The sequence below is a fragment of the Pteropus vampyrus genome, unplaced genomic scaffold (assembly GCF_000151845.1).
Source record: "Pteropus vampyrus isolate Shadow unplaced genomic scaffold, Pvam_2.0 Scaffold115, whole genome shotgun sequence".
Taxonomy (NCBI): domain Eukaryota; kingdom Metazoa; phylum Chordata; class Mammalia; order Chiroptera; family Pteropodidae; genus Pteropus; species Pteropus vampyrus.
This window is the reverse complement of record NW_011888896.1, coordinates 206,007-217,367: the sequence shown is the minus strand read 5'-3', so window position 1 is coordinate 217,367 and position 11,361 is coordinate 206,007.

Here is an 11,361-nt window from a genome sequence, read left to right as displayed (position 1 = left end):
CCAGCCTCTCCTAATTTTTCCCCACATCTCCCTGGCAGCCGCTAACTGCCATTTTATTGTTTCTATGAGTTAGACTTCTTTTTTTAGGTTCCACATATAAGTATTTATATGCAGTATTTATCTTTCTCTGTCTGGTTTATTTCACTTAGCATAATGTCCTCCAAATTCATCCTTGTTGTTGCAAATGGCAGGATTTTCTTCTTTTTTAAGGCTGAATAATATTCTATTGTGTGTGTGTCTGTGTGTGTGTCATTGACAATTGTTTTTATTCTGCCTTCAATTATTCTTTAAAAGCCTTATGAGTCTCACAAAATTTCAATCTATCTATTGTCAGTGACCTTGTGTTCACAGCAGAACCATAAAGTAATGCATTTTTATTTTTAACAAGCGCTCAACACTTAATACTCTCAGATGAAAATTGTTCTCTTCAAAGTAGTCACTTTGTGGTTCAGTCCCTGTTCAACACTGCTGCTGCTTCTAGCATATGAAACCTATAGTACATTCTTTTGTATAGCCTCAGTAATAATAAAACTTTTTTTCTTTGAAGATAAAATTTATTTTGCAAGATGATCTGTAGTTATTCTCACCAGATCTGGTACCAAGGCAGATGAGAAGGGGAGTGTTCAGACTGGCTGCTGTATAGTTTTTAAATGTAGTAACTTTCAGCCTTCTATTGTTTTGACGTTTTTGTAGACTTTACTTATTTTTATACATCATTTTTGGACCATTTGTTTGTTTTTAGTCTCATATCTCCCCCCTACACTTCTCCTCAGTATTATGTAAAATGAAGACATATGATGGGCACTCAACCAATGTCTATAATATTCAAACTTCTCTCCCCTTCTTTCTGGAGGAGGCAACCAGCAATCAGAAAGAGAGGTAATAAGAACCACCTGGGCAATTCCAACCAACTCAGAGTCCCTGGATTGAAATTACTGATTCCATTTACATCAGAAATTGCTTTTTTGTTTGTTTCTTTTCTTCCATTTTTAGAACCAATTCCAATACCTAGTAAAAAATTCTATTCAGGTCTGGATTTCAAATTCCAGAAAACTAAGGTAGAGCTGCCGGAATACTATGCCCAGATCCTCTTGGCTTTACCTCTTGCACAAATAAATACATCCACTGCTGTCCTTGGCGAGGTGAGAAAACAGCTGCAGGGGAGGCAAAACCTATCCCAGCACAGGCTCAGAGGCTGACTCTCTTCGTTAAGGACTCTCATCATTCTGACATGTGAGTCTTGCAAGGCTGACAGGACCAGGCAAAGAGGTGGCTGGGGGGAGAGGGGAGTTAAGCTCACTGACCCTTGACTGAGCTCTGCTTCCAGCTGTCCCCAACTTCTGCAATTTGCTAACCTTTCCAATCTTGCCCTGGAGATTCCTATGGGATTGATGGAGTTCCTGAATTCCTACAAATGGGAAGAGATATTACAGGCTTAAAAAACCCAGAGATAGAAAGGAGGAAGAGAAGGAAAGAGAAGAAAAAGAGGTGGAGAAAAAAATTTTTAAATTAAAAAAAAAAAAAAGGAAAAAAATCAACTGGGATGAATAAAGGAGGAAGAAAGGAGGACAGATCTGAGGATGAAGATCAGATAACCAGAAATTAGTTTTAATTTAAATTGGAAAAAATAGAGATGGGGAAGGAAAAAAAAAAAAAAAAAAAAAAAAAGTCTGAAAATTCAGATGAACTTTGCCAGTCACAGGAGAATTTTTCCAACCATCTTTTATCAGCTACTCTCAAGGGATTAAGAACATGGACTTTGGAGCCAGACTTCTCTAGATCTACCACTTCCTGGATGTGTGACAATTAATTAACTTCTTTGTTCATCAGTTTCCTCTGTAAAATGGGGATGATTACAGTGCCTACCACATAAGATTATTATGAAAATTAAATAGGGCAATACATGTAATACAAGAGTTTTAAGTTGTACATGACATAGTACACACTTAAATTTTACTTGTTATATTTTAATGGTAACTGTGTATAGCTTCTGACAATTAAATCACTCAAAGATGACCCAATTCATCAGTCATATTTATTTATGTTATGTTCCCTAGTTCATAATTTTCCTATCCTGAAATGCCTACTTTTATCTCTTTACCTCAATCTATCAAAACCTATTCATCTTTTAAGCACCTAGCAGTTTCAAAAACACTTATTCTAACCTCGTCCATGAAATCATTCTTGATTTTGCCTGTGAACTACTATAACATTTAATATCTATAAATTTGGCACTTAGTGGTTCACATAAGCATCATCATCTACATAGTATCTTGCAAAGCAATGAGTGCTGAATAGCAGTAATTCCAGATTAGCCTCTCTTAGCCTACCTTGTATTAGGAAGAGAAAAAGAGAATGGTCAAAATATATATGTAGAGCCTCCATGAATTCATATTTATTATGTTTTTGGCCACTGCAAATTATGCAGGTCTCAAGCTCTGAAAGACCCTCCCTTTTTGAGAATCTCTTGAAGGATGAAGTCTCTTCAGATGGTGTTGAAAAAAAGAATAGGTGATCTGGCACAAGTTGCCAGGGAGGCAGAAGTACCCATAATAACCCAACTATATCCTCAGTCCATAATTATAACTGCTGAAAGATACCACCAAGTGGACTTTGAAGTCAAACAGAACAGGGCTTCTTCTTTGGCCTTCTATTTACTAGTTGTGCAATCCTGAAAATTTTATGAATCTCTATTATGAAGTTCAGTTTCTTCTTCTATAAAATTAGCATAACAATGTCTTCTTCATATGGCAGCTGCGAAGTTTAAAGAACTAAAGAATTTACTACAGTGCCTAGCCAAGTAAGCATTCTACAAATATCATATCCCTTACTCTTAGCTTCAAAAGGAGTGGAGATAGGAAACCCCAAAGAAAACAAACCATTCTTGAATCAAGTAACCCCACCTAGTCTAGAGCCAAAGTCAATTTTCATAGTGGACCTTTTAAAATCAAAGAGCCAAGCATCACTTTGGTCCTAGTTATGACTGAATTAGATGCTATTTGGGAGGATCGCAGTCCCAAGAGATATCATTTCGGCAGTTAAAAATCACACCCACAATAAGTTAGAGGAGTAAAAGCATAGGTCAAAAATAGCTTTTTTTTTTTTTTTTTTTTTGGTTGTTATAGCTTGTTTGCTTACTTGCTTTTTATTATAAGTAAATTGTAGAATGCTGGGCCTTCAAATGAGTTTGGTCAATTCTCACCTGTTCCTTTTCGCTATAAGTTTATCTTATGTAGAAAGATAAACTTATAAACTTTCGCTATAAGTTTATCTTTAATGGAAGAAAAATAGATAATTCAAAGTTCTAAAATATTTTTTCAGTGAAAAGTAGTTCCTTCTGAGCTGGGATTAACTTGTTATGCCATTATACTAGAAGAGACTTGTGATCTAAGGAAAACCCTCATAAGTACAGTGTTAATTTGTCTCCTGTGGAAATACTATTGTTATAACTTTCTGTCAGAAAGATAGCACTGTATTGCCCAGAATGAGGGTGGTATATAAGTAGACTCTTCCATCTGTAGATGGATGAAATTAATATTTAATGGACAGACTCAGAGAAAATTGTGATTAGTAAGAACCAAGATATGTGAAAGTCAGGGGGTGGCTAGCATAGCCCTGGAATCAGACTGACCAGAGTGGTCAATGTGAGCAGAAGAAAACACAGAGTTAAGTGACGAGATGAAAGGGGAGTTAATATAGGATTCTGAAGGATTCTGAAGGCTAAAGAATGAAGCCCCCCAGTTTTTCCACTAACCTCCACCAATACCAAGAACTTGACATTAATGAAACCACTGGTACCACCATCACCAGGGCTACTGATGCCTCAGAAACACAACCCTACAAATAATGGAAAATTATCACCACTGCAGCTCCTACCACCCGCATGAGGAAAATTGGAAGCTCATTTTTAGCCTCCCAATCAAAAGCCTGAGTCAAAGGTAATTTAAGTGCAAAGGAAATTTTGAATTTGAGTTCTGACATATCCCTTGGAGAAGAGGAAAAAATGGAGATCAAAGTAGACTGAAGTGAACAATAGAATAAATAGAGAGAAAAAGAAGGGACTAGGATTATGAGACTAGAAAAATTTTTAACTCTATGGAGAAGAATTGGTAAATATAACAATAAAAACATAATCAAATCTGCTGGTAGTTCAGCAACTATTATATGCCAAGCACTGTATATATACTACTTCTAAATTTCAGAATAACAATGTATGTCAAATATTACTATCTCCATGTTATAAATGATAAAACAGGAATCAGAGAAGTGACATGACCAATATCACAAAGCTAGCAAGTGGCCACGCCAGGTTTGAATACAAGTCGGCTTAACTCTTCACCCTCTTCATATTCCTCTTTCAGAATGCTATCAACATAGAATACTTGTAGTTAGAAAATACTTATACATAAATAATGTAGTAAATGTATTCATACCTTAACTGTATATTTTAATGTTTTTTTAAACAATTGCTTTGATTCTAAAATTCCCTGTCAGTGATATCTGTCCTGCTGCAAAACTGTCTAAGTTCGAGCAAATAGCTTTTTTTTTTTTTTTTTTTGTTAATGAAAAGGAAGTTAAGAAATTTTTCCACTCAAGAGGTGGCCACAGAGCAAGGAAGGTTACACAAGTGACTCCAGACATGGAGAATCTAGAGCTTTTCTGTTTGGCCTCAGGCAGACTACAGAAGTACACCCTCCAGAGAATGGGAAATGGATGAGGCCATCATCCCCCTGCTATGTTTTTCTGCAACAAAGAAGGCTTTTCCCAACCAAGGAAGGCCCTGCTGATGATACCCAATTAAATGGCCCTGCCACATTTAAAACTTCCAACATGTTTATCATCATCATCAGGACATATTTTTATCTCGTGAATTTCCATTAATATTTCTGCCAAAGAGTTCAAAGATATGTGTTCTGGCTGACATACTACTACAGGAAGGTTTATAAAAGCTCCTGATAGTAAATCCACATGGCGGATAATTCCTTTGTCTGATTTTGCCACTTTTAAATTTCTCTTTCTAATCATCCTTGAAAATTTGAATAATGTGGACTTGTTTATGTATGATATGTGTGGTATAAATAATGTAGTCACCATGAACAATCCTTTATTATCAAAATGAAAGCATAACAGAATAATATATTTAAAATGTAAATTGGATCATGCGATTCCCCTGCTTAAATCCCTTCCACTGCTTTCGTAAGAAATTCCAAACTCCTTGTCACAGTGAAGAAGGTCCTGCGTGATCTGGCTCCTGCTAGCCTCCCTAACCTTTTCTGATAGCACCTTTTCCCAGCATATCATGCTCTAGGATATAGGCCTGCTTTGATTTCTGAAATATACCAAGTCCATCTCCACTCCAGGCTTTTGCACATTGTGCCTCTGCTTAGAGTGCTCTTTATCCACTTCTCTGTGTGGCTGCCTTTTTCTCAGCTTTGGGTCTCATCTTAAATGCCACCTGCTCAACCTTTCCTATTACCCTATCCCTAATGGCCTATTCCGTATCTCATCACTTAGACATTTCGACAATACCTGGACATTCCTCTTGTAGTACTTATCACAACAGATTTATTTGTGTATTTATGTGTTTCTCATCTCTCTCAATAACTAGATTATGGATATACGAGGACAGGGGTATCATCTGTTTTCATTACTGTACCCTTAGTACGTCTGGCAGGTAGCAGTCACTCAATAAATTCTTACTAATAGAATAAATAAAACAGTGGAAGAATAGAATCAGCATGGTCTGTGTCACCTATCCTACCTTAAAGTTTTCTAGCTTTTTATTTCGTGTCATACCTTGGTATTCTAGCCACATACAGTAAATGTTCCTGCAGTTCTTGGTTGGGTTGTAAGGCCCTACTTCTCTTATCAACAAGAACATCTTTACCTAGTTTGACTCCCTTTACTTCAAGGCTTTTACCTCAAAAGCTACCAAGTCCTTATGCCACCTTCAATTGTCCAGAGAATTTGTAGTTTATTCTATGGTCTGCCCTTTATGCAAGCTGGAATTTAATGTATTCTGTTGTAATGTATTTGTTACTTCAATGTGGCTATCGTTAGCCATTGGTAAAGCCTGAAGACTTCTCCAAAGTCATTTCACTTGTCACCCTGGTGCCAGAAAGGTATCTCAAGAATGCAGAGGAATGATTTTAGAAGCTACTAAAAGCAATAGATTTGAGGGTACCTTATTTTTCTGAATCAATTAGTTTCTTAGGATAGAAATCATCTAACAGTGAAACAAAATACAATTTGATTTATATAGGTAAGGATTTTGTTAATAGCTGGGCGAGAAACTCCGTTTCCATATGTTCTATTCCTTTAAAAATTGATCACTGTGCCCATAATACCAACTATGAACATTACCATTCGGTAATTATAATTTTTATTAAAGAAAAAAAATCTCAAATATGATGAGGGAGAAGCTAAACTAAACTCTGCAGAGATTGTCTAGAGATTGAACATTCTTGTTCACATGTTTAAAGATATTTCATGGCATAACAACATAGTATAAATCTTATTTTCAAAGTAATTTAATTGTACTTCTGTTTGAGGGATAAATTATATTACATAAATGATTCTCTTATCTAAAACATACCCAGGGTAGGTATTCAATATCTTATCCAACACTCACTCTCATGTCATGTACTCTTTACAAGACAAACCAAAACAGTATTTGAAAGAAACACTTCTTCATTGTGGCTGAGAGTGAATTTAAAATGGCTATGAGACAACTAAAATCTCTACTTTCCAAAGAAACTGTGTTGTTTGTTTTAATCTTTAAGATAAACATTAAACTGAAAAATTAGATATATGCTCTTTAAGTGTATTGGTAGTGGATAATAAGTGTTATATATTTTACTGTATCTCTTACAATGATTTCCAGTACTGTCACATCAAAATGTCTGTTTTTAGACTAGCTCCTAAAAGGAAAAAAAAAGAAAGAAAGAAAAAAGAAAAAAAAAATCAACACATATCTAGTCCAAAAACTAAAAATCCCTTAAGACTTTTGTCCCTCAACCCCTACACGTTTCCAATCATTTACTGACCCTGTAATCTTCCCAAAGCAGTTGCAATTCACAACGGTGCATGTGAGTGTGTGAGTGTGTGTGTGTGTGTGTGTGTGTGTGTGTGTGTGTGTGTGGTGTCTGGTTGAATAATGATGAGCTAAGCTTAATTACACCATTAGGCAGAAGGCCGCAGATCTCCTGCTGCCTTCAGAGACTGATTGGAATTTTAAAATATTATTTTCGCTTAGAGGAATCTAAATTAAATAAATAAATTCCATTAAAAAAAAACAACTGTGTTACCTTTGCCGTTGGTTTCTGTCCATTAATAATTGTGCTAGAGGCCAAGGTGCCCAAAGGGATATATAATTATCTTCTTGCAAACACCTAATAATTCTATTTAAAATATGACTGACAAGACTTTTTCTGTTTTACCAGAATATACTTACTTTTTCAAAGCATCTTCCTTTCGTGCACCTCTAATATATTTCCCTAACATTATTCTGTACCTCCCAAATTATTGTTTAATGTAAGTCATTACTGTATGATGAATGGGCTTGTGTTTCTTTTTATGTTTTTATACATTTACTTTAGGGTGGCATTTATGGCTCTATCCAGCCAACTGTTGCAATCTGAAGAAGGCCGAGAGCTAACTTGTTCTGCTCTTGAGTTACTCCTAAGCTATGAGAAAGGTGAAAAGTTAGAAGAACTTAGAAATCTGATTTGGGGTCCTAAAAAGCTAAAAGCATTAAATAAGTCCTTTTAGTACTCCTATACAAATCAGACTACTTCTTTGTGTAAGCAAGGTTATAAAATTGTTTCTATCCTTCCTAATTAAAGACCTGAAAAACATGAATTTTAGGTTGCTTACTGAGTCAGGGTCGGGTTTGAGGCACCACAGGCCACCCAAGGAAAATCCAGCTGCATCGCATTTGGAGCTGTCCTATCATGGTATGGAAAAAAATGTTCCAATCTTAAAAATATGTCTAGACCACTTTATTTCATTCCTGTGTGATTCTTAGGTGAAGTGGGGGTGGGGTAGAGATAAATGGGTAAGATGGGGGTGGCAAATGATCATTCTACATGAAAAGTCTTCTCTAAAAAGAACCTATCATTCTGCAATGAAGCTGATTTAGACTTAAAAAAAAAAAAAACTGACATTGTTGATCATGTGTGTACACCCTTCATTAGTCTGTCTGAATTTGCCTACAAATTCAGAGCTTGCAAAAGGTCCTTCTCAATCTCAGGGACTCAGGAATGGCCCCAGGTATGTTAGAGGTGGCGTGTCTTCACAATGGCCTCACTTTCCTGTAGACAAGCCCCTTGCTTTCAATCCCTGTGCCTCCATAATCCCCAGATCTTCAAATTCTAGTGTGCAGCAGTTTGCCTGGGTCTGTTCTCCCCAGTAGAACCATCATCAGTCTAGGATACATCCATTCTCCATAATCTCTCATTAAAATTTACCTTCACTCACTTATGACCCTCCTAGATAAACTGTTAAAATTTTCTGTTTAGAGACAAAATGGGCTTGGCTAAAAATGTCTTAGAATCTTATAACCATATAATCTTGGATTTTTTTAATTAAAATTATTGGGGTGCCATTTGTTAATAAAATCAAATAGGTTTCAAGTGTACAATTCAATAATACATCATACTTATATTGCAATGTGTGTTCACCACCCAAAGTTAAATTTCCTTCTGCCACCAAATACTTGACCCTCTTTACTCCATCTACCTCCCCTCGCCCCTTCTTCCCTCTGGTGACCACGAATACATTGTCCATGTCCATGAGTCTCTGTTTGTTTGTCATGTTTGTTACTTTTAGTTTTAGACCTCAAAGGTTATTTTACAAATAAGGAAGCTCCATTCCCAGAGAAGTTGTCCGATTCTTTCAAGGTCACACAGCTACTTAATAATTTACATTTCTCAGTTCCTAATTCATTGTTTTTAATATGTGGCACCAAACTGCTTAATGTTTCTGCCTTCTAAGGAAATACTATCATTTAGACATAGACTTTCTATTCCCTTAACCAAATGAATAAGTAAGATGGTGAATTTATGTTCTAATACACACTCTTAAGATAAAGTATAATCAATCCTCTGATAATTGTCTTTCTAAAACAAATCTTTATAGTCCACAACTTATTTAACTGAAATGGTTTGAATTCCTGTTCATTTGTGCCTGGCAATGCCATCCTCTAATCACAGGAGAGGAGGAACTGCAGGAGTTTCTTCTAGAAATACTGGCAAGAGTCATTCCCCTGAAAAGCAGCAAAGAAACAGTGACTTTGGTCTTAGGTTAAGTGTGTCACTTAATAGAGGAGGTAGGGACAGCCTAGACATCCCCTTATGCCATCCCATTAACACACGTGAATGCATGAGTGCAGGAGAGTGTCATTAGGGTAAATGGACTTTCGTTTGGGGATTAATGCTGTTAACATTGATGCCTGCTGATCTTAAGAGAAGGCAATCTCACCCTGTTAAACAGCCTACCACCTGGGGATCTGAACTGCCCACAGACAGCAGAGACTGGCATAGTATTAAGAATGAGCTTCGAAAATATTCAGAGCTGCAGGAATATCATAAAGAAAGGGATGCAAGGAAATCTTTAAACATAGAAAGAAGTCAAGGGAAAACTAACCAAATTAACATTTTAAACTTCTTACAAAACTTGGGAGTACTGTGGAGTGACTGATTTGGTCCTGAAGAAAGTATTGGGTGCAGATGTGAAGTATTTTGGCTTTTCCAATACTTCAATTATATAATTTGCCAAGGTGACCTTGTTTGGAGGTTTCAAGTAGTTCTTAATTGGTATTTTTTTTCCCCAAAAATATACTACCGCTCTTATGAATATATTCAGAAAATATATCTGTGGCTTTCTAACAAGATGGCATACCAGCACAGAGTATGAGCTCCTGTCCTTCAAAATCAACCTGGAGAAACTACAGACCTCAGAATGAAACATGAGTCTGAATAGCTAATACAGAAACAATGAGGAAATTCCTATGGAGAAAGCTATGGAAGCCAGTGTTTCGGGTGGCAGCAGCCTGGGGCAAAGGCTACTGTGTCATACAGCATTAAGGACTGGTTTGGAGAGAGCTTCGAAATTCTATTCATATCTTGGAATAGCCATCATCTGCCCCATCACCAAAGAATCTACAACAGTCCTGGTCACTGCCACGGGGTAATATTAGGAGAGGATAAAAGTCCTGCTGGCATGAAAATATGTTCCCACCAACCAGTTACGTGCCATGAATCACTCTTCTCTTTTCCCCTATCTAAACTTCCGGAGCTGGTGGATTACGGCCTAAGGGATTGTCTCTGCCTAGGAACATAAAGGAATGCATGGAGGAGTGCCAGTTAACCAAGATGTTCTATAAAGATAGGTCCTAACATAAGTTATTATGATAAATGTAAATGGTTTTAGTACTATTTAAAAGAGAGCCTCATGCTAGTTTTTAAATTTAAAAAAAAATTAATAACATGCTCTTTACAAGAAGTGTCATTTAAACAGAGGATATAGAAAAGATGGAAAAAGATAACCTAGCAATTATTCAAAATTCCAAAGAAAACTGGAATTGAACTCTTAACATCTGACAAAAATCCATGGGAAAAAAATCATAACAGACAAAGGGGGATATTATACCTTGATAAAGGGAATAGTAGAGCAAGATCATTTAGTCATCATGAACATAAATGCATAATATAAGTAGATAGCACTGAGGAGAAAAACAGATAAATCAAAAATTATAGCTAGTGGGCAGATAACAAATCGGTAGGATATATTATCAATGCCTAAATCAAAAAGGTATAATATTTAAAATAGGAGGGAGAAAGTCATGCAAACAAATAAAAAAAAAGAGAAATCAGAAGTGATCAAAAGCTATTTACATACTATTCACATAAGAGGATATCCAAGACTTAAAAGCATATTAGGAGATGCTAAATTTTATTAGGAATTAGAAAAATAGACATTAAAATGATGATATATCATTCATATCCACCAAATTGGCCCAAATAAAGTAATGCGAAGAATCAAGGATATAGGGATGTAATGTGAGGATATAAGGACATGCTTGCACTTTTGGTAGGAATGTGGATATACCATTCTAGAAAGCAGTCTGACAGATCCTAGTTAAAATAGGTATACATATGCTCTTTGGCCCAGCAATTCTGCTTGGGAGCAGATATCCCAAGAAATCCTCATGCAGATCCAAAAGTTGATACATAAAAGACTGTTCATTATAGAGCTGCTTTTGGTGGTAGGGAAATGGAGATACTGTAGGTCTCTATCATTGAAGGAATGGGTAACTAAAATGTGGAAGACTATGAAGACCTTAGACATAAGGGGGATCTG